A 16,855-nucleotide genomic window follows, 5' to 3' on the forward strand; every position below is an offset into this window, starting at 1 on the left:
CGGCTCAGTTACCTGCCACTTTTACGGATTTCTTAACTCGGCTACGAGATTTGGAGCAGCTTGGCCTGTCTACTGTTCAAAATGGCCCTCCTGTTACGTCAGTAACACACACTGCACCCTTGGTCTTCACAACTGTTCCCGCGCCACCTGTGGTAGTCCCACCTTCTCCAGATTTTGTGGCTGTTTTTCTAACCTTGGTGATCGTTTGGTTAACCAGATCTCCTCATTGATTTTGCGGCTGGCAGTTAACCCGATAGCCAGTGGTCCATGCGTTGGTGGCCTGATGCAACAGAAAGGTCCACCACAGAGACTTTGTTACGTCTGCAATAAAAACGAACATATTGCCCGTGGCTGCCCAGCAAACAACGACGTGGTTGCCCTCCAACGGCAATGGCACCCTTTAGAGACTTTGTTTTTTTTTTAATCGACCCGAACTGCCCCTTATCAAAGTCTGGAATGAAAAAGTAGGTGAAGTTATAGCCCTGGTCGACTCTGGTGCGAGCGTTAGGGCAGTCCGATTAAGAATCGTGCGTAAGCTTCTAGATCCCAACCGCAAGATGAACAAAACCAAACTTAGAGGTGTCGACAACAGAGTAGTGCGTTAATTTTGGGGGTTGATTGGATCGTTAAAAGTAAAACAGGTATAGTAGTAAAGAGTGGGAGGATTGAATTAGTTGGGGAAGGGTTGGATAAGGGGGGAAGTAAAATTTGGAATGGGAAAGGGAGTAAAATTGTGGAAGCTGAGGGGGGTAAAATTTTGAAGGAGAGCAAGAGGAAGAAGGTAAGATGGGCGAATGACGTATATATAATTAATGAAGAAGTAGAAGAAGAAAAGGTTAGTGTTTGTGACGAAAAGGAAAAACGGGAAGTGGTTGATTTAGTTTAGGTTGGAGTAGAAAGAGAAGAAGAAAAGTACGAGGAAAAAGAAGAATTCATCATCGGGAATGATCTTTGCGACTACGTTGCTGAACAGTCATCATTGAGGCGCCGAGGATTGATGACCGTCCAGGTCCAGACGGTCCGGAAGACTATTCCGTCTAACTCGCTCGTTTTTGTAAAGGAAAAATTGTCCTGCGAGGTGTCGGGAACAGGGTTTGTAAAATTTCATTGCTGCTCGAAACCCAGGAAGGAGTGGGTTATCCCGTCAAGTGTTGTAAAAATAAGTAACGGAGTTGTGTACATCGTGATATTAAATTATGCTGCCATGGAGTTAAAATTTAGAAGACGCCATTTCATGTGTACCCTGGGTGGACGAAAACACTGAGTTACCCAATGCCTCTGAAACTCATGAAGAAGTTTGCGCTACATATCTTCCTGAAAATCGGGGTAGTGAGCTCGCTTCTCGAGTAAAGATAGGGGAGGAACTAGATCCTATAGAACGAGAAAAGCTTCTCAAGCTGCTCGAGCGTCAGCAAAGGTGCTTCCCGTCGTCCAAGAGGGACATTGGCCACACAAATTGAAGTTGTGCATTACATCGAAACGGGAGACGCTCGACCCATCAGATCTACGCCATACAGAGTTTCGACATTTGAACGCCAGATTATTGCCGACAAAGTAGAAGAAATGCTTGAAGATGGCGTGATCAAAGACTCGTTTCGCCCTTGGAGCTCGCCAGTGGTTCTAGTCCGTAAAGTCAAGTCGGGAGAATATCGTTTCTGCGTGGATTTTCGACGTTTAAACGCGGTAACGAAACGCGGTGTCTATCCATTGCCGAGAATTGATGATGTTCTTGACAGAATAGCGGACGCACGTTTTTTTTTCATGCCTTGACTTGTAGCCAGTGGGTATCGGCAGGTGCCAGTAGCAGCACAAGACCGGGAGAAAAAAGCTTTTATCACTCCCGATGGCCTCTATCAATTTTCACGTTTACCTTTTGGCCTGAATATCGCCCCAGAGACGTTTCAGCGCCTAATGGATCGAGTTTTAGCTGGCCTGAAGTGGCATATGTGTCTTGTCTATCTGAATGTCGGACGATTCGGCAAAAACCATTTCGGCAAATTGCCGAAAACCATTTCGGCAAAGTTGCCGAATTGTCACCTATGAAATTACCGATTCGCAAAAGTCGATTCGGCAACTGTGCCTACTACTTAGTCTACCTTATTCTAACGTCAAGTGAAGTTGATTGTGATTCTTATTAAGCCCTTATCTCTGAAATGGGTGATGACAAAATTTGCGTTATTTGCAATGATGGATTTACTGGTAGAATCATTCAGTATGTTTCGTGTGTGGAATGCAAGGGTCCTGTTCATGTTTCCTGCATTCCTGGTAACAAACGGGGAAAAGGTAGAATTGATTATTTATCTATTATTTTGAAAAGTATGTGATACATGTCCTTTTCAGTTCTTTCAAAAGCAACTTATGTACTTATGAACAAGAACAACGAGACTTTTGACTTTCAGTGTGCAAAATGCCCTACTGTTGTGCCTCAAGTCGAACTCATGGCTCAGGCCGCACAAGTGGTGAAAAATGCGCGAACATTCAAACTTACTTTAGGGCCATTACACTCAAGCCCAAATAAAAACCTCCATGCACGACCAACTACGCATTCTACTGACGTCATACCATTTACTCCAATCCTTGGAATGGATGGAATGGATGGAATTTGCCTTCCTATGATAACGCCTCAGATTGAATTAGCCAATGCATTGGCAGGGCTTCCGGTACGAATTAAAGTTCAAATTAAATTACTTTTGTTATTTAATAATATTAATTTTGCGCAGATTATATCAACAAGTTCTGCTGCTGATGGCTATTCAGAAGCACCTGATACCAATGGAAAAAATTCCCAGAATGTTTGAATACCTCGAAAAGAAGATTATTTCTCTTTGGGAGACGGATGAGGAATTAAAAAAGAAGAAAACACAACTAGCACTAGTCAAAAAATTTGTTTCCTATATGCGTGCCAATTGGATCGTAAGTAAAGTCTGGCCCCCTGCAAAATGGTGTGTTTTCAACCAGCCAATCCGCACTAACAACGACGCAGAGGGTTGGCATAATCGCATCAATTGCCACAATAAGGATAAAATGAATTTTTACTCACTGGTACCCATACTTTATCAGGAGTCCAAATTAATTCCCCTCTATAAGAAATTACTATGCGGAAACAAACTAATTAAGCGCACACTGAAACTAACCGATTCTGTAAACAAAAAATTGTTTGAGTTGTGGAATTCCTACCCTGAACAGATTAATGGAAAACAACTTCTAAAAGCTGTTTCTGAAGTGTATGCCGAATCAAATGTGTTAAATGAAGCTATGTGTTTGGACGATGAAAAAGATGATGTGAGTGAATGATTGTATTGAAGGGAAAATAATTATGTGTGTTATAAAACAACAACAAAATAAATTGACGGGATGTTCACAAAAAAAAAATTTCATGATTCCAGATTGAACACTACCCCGAACCGTGCCACCGGTTCAGGTGTTCACCACAAAACTTAAAGATTCCAACAAAAAACATTCAACATTTACATATAAAAAATAAAATAATCAAAATAATCAAAAACTCACAGGACAAATAATCGACAAGTAACGTAAAAAAAAATCATGAGCTCTGCTCAGTTACAATGCGAACACGCGACTAAAAATTTGAGTGTGACGACAGACAGTATAATTTGCGTGTTGGTGGTGGCGCTGATTACCCGAAACCCACACAGCTAGCGCCACAGGCCTTACAACGGCATTTTAAACAATTTTGCCGAATTGGCTTTTTACCGAATTGGTATGTACGATTCGGAAAAAAAACAAAGTCAACCAATTCGGCAAAAACCAATTCGGCAAACGTCAAATTTGCCGAATCGTCCGTATACCGTCTATCTAGACGACGTTCTTGTTTTTGGCCAAGAATCTCAAAGAATTTAATTTCACTTTTGAACACGTTAAGGGAGTAGATAATCCAGTGGCAGACGCCTTGTCTCGGAATCCTGCAGAATCGAGTGCCGAAAGTAGCGATTCCCAGACAAAGGAAACGTGCTGCGTTGCCTTAAATACGCCTGAAACGGGCTTTGCATCCAATGAGATCGCCCTCTTGCAACAACAAGACGGCGAACTCTAACAAATTTTTGTTTCTTTTAATTCCTCAGTCCCAAATAGTTTGTCTCAACGATTTGTCATCCGGGGTAAAGTCTTGTATAAAAAAAAATCGTCATTCGGGTAGAAAATATTTTTTTGTTGTTCCCTCTATCCTCCGTCGTAATGTTCTTGAGTCGTGTCATGATTTTCCCTCATCCGGGCACCAGGAAGTTGAGAAAACTTTATTTAGGGTGAAAAGTCGATTTTGGTGTCCCCATGGCTGGGCAGGAGTGTAAAAGTGTTTGTTCAATCTTACCTTTTTTGTCAAAAATACCAACATGCTATTGGTCACGTGAATTGTAAGCTTCTTCCCATCGAGCCACCGTCATCTCCATTTCTTCCCATCAGTGTCGACCATTTAGGTCGATTTACGATGACTTCTACAGGATATCGCCATATCATCGTTGCGATCGATTATTTAACTAAGTGGATCGAGGTGCAGCCTCGCAGATACTCGCAGATCGCAGATCGCAGATACGTCATCCAAATTTTCCTCTGCTTTCTTGAAGCAAAACGTCCTCTTCCGACATGGAACACCTCAGCGCCTAATCACTGATCAGGGCACGGCCTTCACCTCGGAACAGTTTTCCGTTTGGACAAAAAGATGGAATATTAACCAGTCGTTTGCGACTGCAGAACATCCGGAAACCAATGGAATGGTTGAAAGGGTGAATAGGACTCTTACACTTGCTTTTTGTGCCTTTATTAATACGACTCATGCTGACTGGGATTCACATCTGTCTGCTGCAGCTTTCGCTATTAATACTGCTAGACAAGCCACGACGGAAATAACTCCATTTGAATTGGTGCATGGTCGTCCCCTGTTCTTGTTTAGAGAACCAGTTTCCCTGGCCGGATGAAGAAAAAGAATCGCATTCTCAATTTTCGACGCGTGTTGCTGATTTAAGGATGGCAGCGCGTGTGCGGATTCTTAGGAAGCAGCGCATAACGAAAGAACGCGACGATAGACGAAGGAAAGTGGACACTGAGCTCCTTCCGGGTGATCTTGTCCTTGTTCGCCGGAAGCCCCATAAAAAGAACCTTACAAAAAAGTGGTTGCCGAAGGTTATCGGACCCTTCCAAGTTGCAAAAAAGGTATGTCCGACAACATATTTGGTGGAAGATTTTCCCGCGCTCCGGAAGAAAAATTCACATCGGCGGTTTATCGCGCACGTCTGTCAGATTCGACGATTTCATGGTCGGTCGGATCTTGAGTGGGATGAGTCCGAGGACGGGGTGGTAGACGAATCTTCGTCGTCTTCGTCTTCATCGAGTGACGTAAATTCATCTGAATCGGAGGATGAGCCACCGGAAACGCAACCAATAGTCACGCCTTTGGCCGTGACGAGAGCTGGACGACAAACAAGACAGCCGATGAGGCATTACCACACATGACCATACACGCACTTCTTTCACTATCTTGTTTTTTTTGTGTTTTTTTTTGCCACTGTTTTCTTGTGGTAACTGTTTTTTGTTTGTTTTTGTTTTTTTGGTGTTTGTTTGTTTGTAATTATCTTTTTTTTGTTCTTCTCTCTCATAAGCAGCAACTCATTATTATTGTTCTTTTTTTTGTGGGTGGGGTGGAAATTTTAGAGCCGTGAGCCGAGGGAGGGATTACGATCTGAAGGGATGGGAAAATCGGGATGTTTCCATGTTCTCTGTTTTGCTTTCGCTTGTTTTATTCATTTTTTTCTCTGTTGTTGTTGTCTCATTGTCTATAATTTTTTTTGTGTGTGGCAAACTTCCAGTCAGGAAGGGATGAATGTTGCGCATGTGACCTATTGTGTAAGCTGCTCGGTAGATGGCAGGTCTATAGGTAGCCGGGATTCACCTGTCTGTTAGAGATGACTGACAGTTTTTCGGATCTGGCTACCGAGAAGACCTTTTAGAAGATCTTCACTTAAAAACGCCGGCTGCTCTTCGCGAATTGTGATATACCCCTACTGCTGTGTTTCCTAATAAATTGTTCTTGTGTCTCATATCTGTGTTGTTCGTGTTATATTCCACTCGAGAGGTGCAACAGTATGATCAGACGTGCACGATTGACGGACAGTAAATTAATTCACAGATCACAACTGAAATAACTATGGCTACTACTAAACAGTAACTTGGCGGCAAGGCTAGGTGTGTTGCCAAGTGGTGAAAAAGCATGCAACAATAAATATATAAATATCTATAATAGAATATACAGAAGGAAAGCAATAACTTAATTACGATGGTTTCGTCGATCCACTCCCCTTCCAAATTGCGTATCTTCGTATCTTCCTTAGAGCAGACTTCTCCTGATAACTTCTTCACCACGATCGCAGCGTTGTCCAAGGAACAGATGACTCATCTCTGCAAAGAGATAACCAACCTTTTCACCCGCGACAACATTCCAGTGTCCTTGAGAAAATAGGGGAAATTTTTATGGAAGAAAGGCTGATTGTTTTTATCAAAAATGCATCTATATCTATTTAAAATTTGTATCTCCATTTCTATTAGGAATTAAAAAACAATTGGTTGATTTCGAAAATTGCCTTCTTACATCTAGGTCAACAGTTACACAAGCAGGTGATTTATTTGATTATTATTGAATTTTTCATCCCAGCTAATTAAATTCTTCATCTTCAAACACTCTCATTGAAAAGAAATTCAAAAAAGTTTTTTTTGGCTAATGATAGTGTTGCGTGTGTCTCTGAGATATATTCTGCCAATTAAGATGCTACACCCTTTGAACCCTTCCTAGCAGCTTCAGCACAGTCTTTATCAACAGCTGTTTCCCCCTTTCAAGATGTTTATTTAAACTTTTGTTTTAATTTTGATTATATTTTTAATTCATTTATTTATTGATTGTGAATCACAAAAGGTGTGATTTGTTTTGAAAACAAGGTTTCAAATTATGTTTCATGGAGAGTTATGTTGGTATTTGACAAAAATAAATACCATGAATGTCTAATTACCGTCATCGTGTCTTATTTTAATTGCACGTTATCTCAGGAGATAAGAGTATTTTAGATACTTACTTGGATATGTTCCACGACGATAAAGAAAATTAGATTTAGTAGTAAGTAGTAGACACACACGTTGTATTCTAAGTACCGGCAGCGCCGTGTGAATCGATGGTTTTATCTCAACAACATCTGACTAATGGGGTGGTTGGATTGAATGGCACTCTGGTTACCACAAAAGATGACAATTTGGGTCCTTCACAGCTCTGCTGAAGATCTGGTATTATACGGCGTATCCCCATCTTTACCATTGCCGACCGTGTCATAGGCAGCATTGCATCCCATTTTCGCTTAGGAATATGGCCACGGAGAGAACGGCGTGGTTGTTCTACAGCTATGGTTGTTTCGTTGACTTTCATGGGCGTGTTGATATTACCCGTAGTTTAAGGTTCTTCAAATTCGATTATATTTGGTGGGATCATCTCGGATCGCAACATCTGTTGTGCGACACATGGCGACTCATCGGGAACGTTGACGAGTCGATGATGTTTGTCAAATGTTGCATCACGACTTATACTCACCGTGCAGCTAATTCGGTCCCAGAATCGGTAGGCCTTTTTTGTCCTGTGGTAGCCCACGAATATGCACCGCAAAGTTTTTGGATCCAATTTTTTTGCGCTCTGCTTTTGGTATGCGTACAAAGGCAATTGAAGCAAACGGGCGGAGATGGGTAATTTTCGGTCGTTTGTTGTTTCTTGCTTCAAACCGTGTGATAGGTGATGACTTGCATAGAGCATGGTTTTGACATATTGTCTGGTTAGGTAGCAATAGCTGGGCCCATAACCTACTAGTATTAGATAAAAATGAATATCATTAATGTCCAATTTCCGTCATTTTCTGTTATTATAATTGCACATTGCGTCATCTCAGTAGATGAAAGTATTTTAGAAACTTACCTAGATATGTTAATCGACGATAAAGAAAGCTAGATATAGTAGTAAGTAGTAGACACACACGTTGTATTCTAAGTACCAGCAGTGCCGTGTGATTCGAAGGTTTTGTCTCAACAACATCTGACTAATGCCGATAATGGGGTGGTTGCACCAGTCCCCAACAAGTTAGAACAGATGAATGTTGTATTACCCGCAATGCTAAACCTAGCCATCTCCCCCTTCCCACCTACGTCTAGTCCTTCTCCTATTTCTACTTCATCACTTTCATTCTGTCCTCCAAAGACTAATAATGTTCAAAAGGTAAAGTTTGACAAGAAAGGGGCGTGGAGGGAGAGGAGTTTATAACTGTTTACAACCTGAAAACTAACTAGGGTAAAAGAGCAAATTGGGACAGCGTTTGGGTAAACAGTCTTCCTTATGGAGAATGCGTATAAAGCCGATCTGCTAATATTGGACAAATTTTAATTCGTGGGACACTTTTTCTAATTTGAGACAATCATATTTTTAAAATCAAATTCATTCATTCGATTCAGTTTTTAACTCTGAATAGATTTGCTTAAGACACCAAATGGGGTGCAATAGGAAAATTTTGCGAAATCTATGATTTAAAAAACCAAAACAAAGAGCTGTCAAAACGAGACTTAATTCGTCTGTACAGGCCCGTGTACTTGCAATCGAACCTCATGTCAACAACAAAATATTTATTTTTTCTAAATTTATATCATACTGTTCTCTTTAAGTAGCCAATAGGCCATCATTTCACTGGTAAAAACAAAAAATAAACGTGCCTGGAATTTTCGAGAAAATTGATAGAAATTGCCGCAAGTATGCCGTAATGTCCCAAGTTATGAACCGAAAAAATCACCTAAAATTGACCATGTCCTAGCCAGTATCAAAGTAATCATGTTCCTCAAGTATATCTTTACAAGGCGGGAAAGTGTGTTACTACTGCAGGCCAACAATATTAATCTAATTGGTGATTGATCTTGATCTCTTTTTTCCATAAGCACCCATGACGCTAAATCTGGACAGCTGACTACGTAGATATGGATAAGTTGTACGTAAACTGTATTTGTATGGCAGTGACACAGTGGTAGAGCATTAGTCTGCGAATTCTACAGTCGTTGGTTCAATTCAGACTAGTGATAGAATATTATTCAGTATTTCTGCAGGGACGGTAACCTAGATATCGTGGGACTTCAAGAGGTAGCATTTCATTCTTGTCCAATTATTGAAAGTCGTTACCGTTTGTTGGCAAATGTCGGTCCCAACAAAAATGGAACAGCTATTCTCGTTAGACATGGTCTGGACTATTCTCGATTACTTCTAGAACCCGACGCAAGGCTTATATGTATTGACGTGAAATGTTTCACGTTCATTAATATCTATATCAGGTAGTCACTTAAATACTGAGAGAAACAACTTTCTTCGTCAAACCGCTCCTGCTTACACAATAACTACTCGACTGCCCTTCGTGTTGACGGGTGATTTTAACTGCGTAGACGACATCCAAGATAAGGCATCCTCCGACTCCTTCACTTCCCAAAGTAATATCGTCAGCTATGCGTTGAAAGAGATGGGTACTGGTCTTGATCTGGTAGATATCTGGAAAAAGCTAAATAAAAGTGAACCGGGGCACACCTTTTACCATCCCTCCGGTTCTTCTCGGCTAGAAAGGATATATGCTAGCCGATCTTTTGCAGAGAATTTTTTAAATATTTATTCGCAATCTTTGCCGGTTACTGATCATCGATCGGTACAATCCACTTTTACATGCAATCTCGATCTCACAGCATCGTACTAGATCCCCTGCTGGTTTGTGGAAATTAAATACTTCCGTATTGTCAGAAGAAGGCTATCAGAACTATGTACAAAATTTTATTCGTGAATCTGCCAATCATCCTCTTAGGGAAAGTAATGTCTTAAATTGGTGGGAGAGTGTCCTAAACCAGGTATCAAACGCATTTCGGTAGATTATTCTAAGCAAAGAGCTAGAATGATTAGGGAAACGAAGTTTTTCTACCAGTCCTGCATTCAGGAGATGGCCGAAGCAGATACCTTTGATTGGGTTGCCTTTCACCAGTTGAGGAAATTCTCAAAGTTTTGGGAGGAGAGCACACTTAAAGGGTATGGGATTCGTTCCCGCTGCTTTGAAGGCCAAGAAGTGAAGGAAGCCAATATTTTTCATGTAAATAGAGCTAGAGTTAACTACCGAAAATGTCGTATCCCTAAAATCATTGCCTCTAAATCAAATCAAATCATTTTCTAGAATTGATTTAAATCGCAATTGAAATAATAAATCAAATTCATGCAAAAAAGATTTAAATGGCGATTTAAATCGATTTCGAAATCAAAATCAAAATCACTTCAACATTTTTTGCTTGAATATAACAATATGTTTGTTAGCAAAGCAATGGGAAATCTCTTCGTAATTTTCATCCACTTACTCGTAATTATTTTTTGTATTTTTTTTTTGCAATTGATTGATAGCTAGGGAAAAATTAGTTTAGGGTAGAATGGGTTCAAATGAAACACTTCGTGTATTTTTTGTCCCTTAGACTAAAGTACTGATATTAAATCAGCAAAAAAGTATATCATTGTGTAGAAAATTATCTATTCTTTAACTCATTTTTCAAAATTTTTGTCAGACGCCAAGAGCTAGATTTCTGTTTCAATTGGTCCCATCCTCCCTAAAAAATCAGTACAAAACTAAAAGTATCAGGCGCCATTCCCACAATGATTGTTATATTTTAGAAAGAATGATGAAGATTCTGTAATGTGTATGAAAATTTAAATTTCTCCAAAAAACGGTGATTTTGATTTTTAAAAATGATTTATTTTCGCATAAATCAAATCAAAAATCGCAAAAATTAAAAATGATTTAAATCAAAATCAAAATCATGAAAAAATGATTTAAATCGCGATTTAAATCATTTGTGATTTAAATCGCAATAGATTTTGGCAACACTGGATATTACCAGACTTTAGAAGACGGACTGTTGCACAACAAAGAAAACAATTAATAAAACATTTTTTTTATTCAGCCAATGCTAAGGCTTAAACCTGAACCCTTTCGTCTCAAGAGCCAAGCACTCATCCACAGTGCTAACCTGGGAGCCCTACAAAAATAAATTTTGCCATCCAATGCACTCCGAAAAGTGTGTCATAAATTAGCGCGTTTGCTTAACACGCCATCATATGGGGCAAAGACGGGATAAAAAAAGCATTTTTAATAAATATTTTTACTTAAACATTAGGCTTATAAGTAAATTCCTATTACGCCGAGTTAAGGGGACATGGAAAACGTAAAAAGGACGGGGATTTCAGAAAAATCTACAAATAAACATGTGTCCCGATAAGGGACAACATGCTCAAAAATACATGTCGTTTACAAAGCTCATAAGATGAAAAAAACTACTAAATTGTCTTTAAAATTATGTCAAGTTTATTAGCTTTGAAGTTACGAAAAAAAGGTAAAAGGAGAGGGCTTTAAATTTTTTGAAGTTTCTAGGATGAAGCCAGATTTGAATCTAAGTCCAAAAAATATTTTTTCATTATTTTGGTTAAAAGGATGCAAAAAACATTAAAACATTGGATATCAAACGATTTCTTTTTTAATTCTGCGTCGATTGATATAAATATATCGCAAAAATTTTTTTTTTGCGTTTTTTGAAAAAAAATGTTTGTCCCAAATTAGCGTCGGCTTTCCCAAATTAGCAGGAAGCTTTCCCAAATTAGCAGGAATAAGGGTTTTTTATTTTTCCGCGTATTGAAATCAAAATAGTATTTTATGGGACCGAATTACACTTAATTGGTAGAACTTTTAATTCTCAATGTTTTGATATTATTAGTGAAAAGGTTTGTTTAATTTTACCTTAGATATATCTTTGGCCCTCTAAGTATCTGCTAACAGATAGTACACTCTCAGGTTTTTCGCCCTTAAGCAAAACGTACAGATTTCAATTACCGTTTTCTCGGGTAATGTTATGAATTATAATTTCCATTTTGGACGAATTGCATAACCCTAATTTTAGTTTATAATTCGCCTATTATATTTTTCAGTAGACCCTCCATCGGAATTTTATTCGTGAAATGAAAAAAATTGTTTCCTTTGTCCCAAATTAGCAGGAACCGGGCTGGTGTCCCAATTCGCCCTTCTACCCTTTATTGTAAGGATCCGCCGACCAAATCAAAATCAAGCGGTTAAATTGAACATTCTGCTTTTATTGCCCTTATCTACCAGCTTTTGCTGTGTTTTCAGACAAACAATCTCCACTTCAAAAGTCAGTCAGGCGTCAGAACATCAAGTCAGTCAGTCAGTCTTCTGTCTTCAGTCTTCTGACAGTCTTCTCAGAGTCTTCTCCGAGATCTTCTCCCACTTTTTTACCTTTTCTTTTTTTACCTTTTCCTTTTTTCCACCGTATTTTATAATGTGTTGGTGCCAAATTTAAATAAACTCCAAACCCGAAACAATAAAATATTTTCCTAGTTGTTTCAATATGGTCATTAGTTTACTTGTCATTGCAAAAAATTAAGGAAACAGGGCGATGAATATAAATTATTTATTCTCGATTCCTTTCCTTTGCACCCTCTCTCTTGTCCTTATCTTAAATTAAATTTATTTTCCTAATAAGAAAATGTCTTTCTTTTTAAAGTTACATTTATCAAATGATGTGTTTGTTATTATTTCCCCGATCTTAATTTCTGTACATTTTTTTTACTGATTTGGTCCATCCTATGCCTCCATATATACCCCGTTTAACCTACATGCGTCTATCTAAGTTAATCCCGGGTCGGACAAAAAAGACCAAAAAATTCAAATCTTTAGAACTTCAGTATTTTTTGTAAAAAAACAGTGAAAAAATTAGAAGAGGTGGGAAATAGAAAAAAGAATGATTTGTAAAAAAAAATATAAATTCTGTAGGGGGATAGGAGATAAAAACGGAATAACCGGAAGTGTCCAATTTGGGTCTGGTCTCGCCTACTCATTTCATTCATTTGTACAGTGGGAGCATTAGGTTTTTTAGAAAATAAAGTAGACATTGAATAACCAAAAAAATCTTTTGTCTTTTAATATTTATTAATAGCAAAACTAAAAGAAAGGTAACTTTCAGAGATGTGTTTATTAAATAATGTCTGCTGATTTTAAAACGAAATTGAATTTTTTTTTAAATTCTTCTTTCACAGTTGTAAAATGAAACATAGATGTACAAATAACAAAGCTTGCAATTAAAAACCTTAATCAATACAGTTTGATACTGTAGCTATTTAGATAATATAGATTATTTTAAATATCCTGCGTAAAAAGAATGGCTTCTTTCTTCTTGACTGTGATTAATTATTACATTACTTGGAAATGTTTTAGCTAAATCACAAAGTTTTACTATTTTGCTGCATACCACTACATTTCTGGTGTTATAAGTAATCTAGATACACATTTTTTATATGTAATAAGCAGATTTGCAGTGAGCGAACTCAAACTCAAAATCAAAATATTGAGTTGCACTCAATCGGTTTTCGTTTTGAGTTGATCAGCACAAAAAAAAGGCTCAACTCTACTCTCTGGTAATTTCATACTGTCATCTAACGGTCATTTTAGAACATATGTGCTAAAAAGGCAGTTATAGATTTCTTTCACTAAACAATAGGGTTAGTAGGATGGATCCGAATCAGTTGTTGTGCTTTGGTACTATACCGCTAGGCTGGCATCCCTGACGCACGAGGGTGATATTGATTTCAAGTATACTTAGCACATGGGGCCAATTATTCAGTATACTTAGAATAAAAAACACCCTTGTGCCTACGGATGGTACCTTAGCGCAACAGCCGCTTCGGTACCACCCCTACTAACCCTATTTCGGACGTTGAGCGATGAGTTGAGTGGAGAAAAATGAGTGGCCCTCAACTCATTGCGGCCTTAAGTTGAGTGCCGCTCAAACTCAAAACTTTGAGCGGATGGCAAGTCTGATAATAAGAAAAAGAATGCCTGGACGAAGATCCCAAATTTAGGACTTTCGTCGTTTCCTCTCATATACCATCAAAAATTAAATTTTAATTAATAGACAAACTATGGGTCTAAAACGAATAGCTAGAATTGCAATAAATAGCTCTTAATAAGGGCTTTTGATTTCTGTAAAATTTAAATCAGGACTGCCGTAAACCAAAAAATTAAAACAATTTTTTTTCAAGGATTTTGCGATCCAGAGATATGGTAGACCCAAACGATAAAAAAAAAAAATCTTTCGTTCTCAAACTTATTTGTTTTAGCTTTAGAATTTTCAATAATTTGGTTGATGACCAGAATATGCTATTTAGCTCATTTCTCTGCTTTAATAATCCCTTTCTTAATTATATTTTTTTAAACATGAAACTGTAAAGATTAAAAATCAATTGAAGAACCTCTGTTCTTCAGTGCAGTATTAAAATGCCAAACTAAGATAACCAGCGCAATTTCGATTCGTTGTTGAAATCTGTTTAACTGGAAATAAAGCTCTTCATTTTTTTTCGTATGCCAGATGCCAGTATGAAGCAATCTTATCGTGAGAATTATGGGCTTTGGTTTAAATATTTTCCAAAATTATGGACGAATCTTTTTCAATTAGTCTTCCGTCAACGCATCGAATTCTTTTTTGAACCAGACAACTTTTTTTGCGAGCCTGGACCATCCAGTTTACTAGAGTTCTTACCATATTAACTTCTTTCCGCCTGTTTCAGTACTCTATTACACAACTTAAATGATCGCTTCGGGGAGCATCACTCATATATCGAGTCGTATTTGAATACAAACGGCCACAGTCTGTAAATACAACATAGGAGTTAGGTTCTGCACACACAGACTGAATACTGCCCGGGATCCATTTTTTCAAGACTCGACCACGGACAGGAGTGTACTAGCAGATAGGGGAGGAAGATACATTTTTCGCCCAGTAAACTGGGAAACTTGAGAGGCTTGGCGATGTTGCAACTGCTTCTTGACGACTGTATCACTGATATTTTTCGATTTCAATTGCTGGGATGTGCACAACAGTCCTCTTCTAAGATTTCTCCGTTGTAAAATAACAGCTGGGGTTGGTAAACCTTTTCCAAGCGGAGTTGAACGAAGAATTTGCAACGCATCCAACAAGGATTTTCCTTCACTTTGAGACTTGACGAATGATTCCTTCACAGTCTAAACCGTCCGTTCCGCCAACCCAATTGACCGTTGATATTTAATCACCGAATGTTTAAAGCACTGCAGAACTGACAAAACTCGGCGGAATCAAAATGTTTCCCATTATCAGAGATTAGTTGTTCTGGGACACCAAACTCAATAAAAAAACGCTTTAGTTCCGCAATTACCGACGCACTGGTGATGTTTTTTTAAAGACACCACACAAGGCCACTTGCTAAAATAGTCTACTGCCAAAAGATAATGAACCCCCGAGATTTCGTATAAATCAGCGGCAACGTTTTGGAAGGGATAGTCGGGGATCGGAGCAAGATATGACGACTGAGATGGATTTTGATGCCTATGTTTCTGGCATACATCACAACCTTCCACCAAATTAGTTATTTGTTCAATATAACGGGGCCAGTAGACCGTTAACTTGGCTCTTTCAATACACTTAGAAATACCCAAATGACCATCATGAATTTGCCGAAGAACATCGGACTGCAAGGATACAGGAACCACAACTTGTTCTCCTTTGAGTAATAGACCATTCTCATATTGCACGCTTCTGCCGTCGCATGGCCGAATCATGGCCGAATATCCGTTAGATATCCATTTTCTCAATGGGTAGTTCCAGGGATGTCCGTCGACTAATCACCTTGGAAGTGCAATGGATGTGCAAAAATTACATTCTACGGACCTCCCACCAACAGCCAAGAAGATTTTCAATTGTTTCATTGAAGGATCGGCCTCAAGCCAATCGGGGTGCTTTTTTGCCAATCGGGTTTCATTTCGGGCCATCGAGGCGTGGCTCAGGTGGAAAATTCTTTTTCCCGAATTCAATTGGGGTTTAATCGAGGTACTTAATCGGAGAAGCTACCCCGATTGCATTCAATCGATTTATGCCAAAAACATAATCGATTGACTGTTTTACGCGATCGATCCGATAACAACCCCAATAATAGCTCGTTCTACTCGCCTGCCCCGATTTTTTCACTAAAACCGTAAGAACGGTCATTTTTTAAAATGGCGTTTGGGCAATGGGGTAAACTCGATTTTTTCCCCGCAACGCCCCGTCTGAAAAAGTGGCACCTCAATTCAGCCCCAAATGCCATTTTTTGATGCAGGACGGTTAACCAAATTAGAGCTAATCGGGTCCGATCGCTAAGTTTCATTATTCATTGTTAAAATTTATTTTGTTCCAAAAGGAGGGGGGAGGGGGCTTAATCGTGTTAAAATTTTACTACGGAAAATATTAAAAAATAAAGGGGTAGTAGGTAGTTATCTATTGGCAGAGATGGTTTATTTTCAAATTTCTTACAAAATAATGAATAAAATATATGTTAGTCGTGAGTTTGTTTGCGCAGGCTTGTCGTTTAGCTTACGGAACCAAGCTATTGGAAATAAACTTAACCTATTAAATAATGAAGCAAAGAAAATATATATTATTTTGAAATTAATAACATTCGAAGCAAGCATACTTATGAAAGGATTTTAATTCCAAATAATGAAAAACTACTTCAAACTTAATAAATCAGGCTGAAGTTTAAAATTTAAAAAATATTTAGCATAACTTGTTCAATTGCTATTTATACACTTCTGGTTAACCTGAATAAGTTCGACATTATCTTGACTTTTAAAAAATCCTGTTCGTGATATGATTTGAAGTGATTTACAACTATTCAATTGGATTTTTCGAAAATGATTGATCTGATATATATATGTTGGCGCATTTGAATAAGATTCGACTG

The 16,855-nt window shown here is 38.5% G+C and overlaps 1 pseudogene; it reads left to right on the forward strand.

Moving 5' to 3' along the window:
• Positions 1 to 2,072: 2,072 nt before the first annotated feature.
• LOC123471114 lies at positions 2,073 to 4,054 on the forward strand (annotated as a pseudogene).
• Positions 4,055 to 16,855: the final 12,801 nt, after the last annotated feature.

Source organism: Daphnia magna, linkage group LG4, assembly GCF_020631705.1.
Source record: "Daphnia magna isolate NIES linkage group LG4, ASM2063170v1.1, whole genome shotgun sequence".
Classification (NCBI taxonomy): Eukaryota; Metazoa; Arthropoda; class Branchiopoda; order Diplostraca; family Daphniidae; genus Daphnia; species Daphnia magna.